Here is a 1,944-nt window from a genome sequence, read left to right on the forward strand (position 1 = left end):
TATATATATTAGCAAGGTCTGTGCTACTAGAATTTTGTCAGAAAACCTTACCACATTCATCCTACAGCTCTGGACTTGCCCCTTCAGACTTCTATCTGTTTCCCAAGCTCAAATAACATTTAAAAGGAATAAAATTTGTGTCTCTTGTGGATGTTAAAACTGCTATTTTGACCTGGTAAAAATAGAAGAGCACAGAATTATTTGTTTGTTTCTTACAGAGCTAAAGTTGATAGAGAGAAATACTGTTAACTGATGGTACATGGAGGGGATTATAATCATTTTAATGAAACAAGGTATATGATTTGTTGAATGTAAAACTGATGATATGCCCTGTAAACTTTCATTCAATCCACAATAAAAACCTTAAAAAACAACAACAACAACAACAACAAAACATTTACTGATGAAGATCAAAGAACATAGCCTTTGGTATGAATTACATTTCAATGTAAAGAAAACAAAAATCTTCTCCACTGTACCAGGAAACAACATTCTTATCAAAAGGACTTCATTCTTCTTGGATCAACTATCAACACTCAGGAAGCCTCCTTCACTGGGCACGTTGTAGCCCCATTTTAGGTATTCCAATCAGTTATAGGCAGAAGACGGACTTACAAGCTTTCTATGGTGATGTTTTCCGTTAGTCCTTTCTCTCCCCCTCCAGTGTCTATTTTATAATATAATGCAAGGAAAACCAAGATTCAAAAGACAGCCAAGCATCGTAATATTATTCACCCCTTTTCCACATTCCAACCATGGCTCTATCTCTGTATCCAAGAACTCTGTTGTTCTCAAGTTGTGCATATATCATTATTTACCTCTATCTCACTTAGCCCATTGAGACCTGTCTAATTGTTCTCCCATCTGCTTTGTTCCTCCATTACCCTCTCCCTACTTTTGTGCTGCCCCCTCCCTAGCACCCAATCTATCCTGTGTCTAATCCTTGCCCTATGTTCCGCCTTCCACTCCCTCCCCTTACCCACCCCCAACATCCCAATAATCAACAAAAAAATCCTCCCACTCCCCTTTAGTATGGGTTCTTTCCCTTAGCCTTTTTTTTTTTTTTTAGCCCTTTCGAACATGCCCAATTATTCTCCCATCTGCCCCATTTCTCCACTTCCCTCTCCCTCCCTGTATATTTGCCCCCCTCCCTAGCACCCAAGCTCTCCTGAGTCCAATCCCCACACTGCGCTCTGCCCTCACCCTTCACCCCACCCATCACCAACTTCCCAACAACCAACAAAGACTTTTCCCTACCCCCTTTTAGTTAGTATAATTCTTTTTTTTTAGTCTTTTACAGTAGTGGTCCTATGCGGTATTTCTCTTTTTGTGACTGACTAATTTCACTCAGCATAATGTCCTCAAGGTTCACCCATGTTATGACGTGGCTTACCGCTTCCTTATTATTCTTCAATGTAGTATAGTATTCCATTGTGTGTATGTACCACAATTTATTTATCCATTCTTCAGTTGATGGGCACTTTAGCTGTCTCCATCTTTTTGTTATTGCAAATAGCTCTGCTATAAACATTAGTGTGCATATATCTTCTGCTGCTATAAACATTGGTGTGCATATATCTTTTTCTTGTGGGTAAATACTGAGTAGAGGGATTGCTGAATCATAAGGTATCTCTATTTTCAACCTTCTGAGGAACCACCGTATTGTTTTCCAGAGAGGTTGGACCATTTTGCAATCCCACCAGCAATGCAGGAGTGTCTCAGTCTCTCCACATCCCCGCCAGCATTTATTGTCTTCTCCATTTTTCATCTTTGCTGTTATTGTTGGTTTGATTTGCATCTAATGGCTAGTGATCATGACCATTTCTTCATGTTTGTTGGCTGCCCTGATCTCTTCCTTAGTGAAGGGTCTGTTCATATCCTGTGCCCACTTTTTAATTGGGTTATTTGTCTTTTTCTTGTAGAGGTGTTGCAGTTTCCTGTATA

Source organism: Chrysochloris asiatica, unplaced genomic scaffold, assembly GCF_000296735.1.
Source record: "Chrysochloris asiatica unplaced genomic scaffold, ChrAsi1.0 scaffold00429, whole genome shotgun sequence".
Classification (NCBI taxonomy): Eukaryota; Metazoa; Chordata; class Mammalia; order Afrosoricida; family Chrysochloridae; genus Chrysochloris; species Chrysochloris asiatica.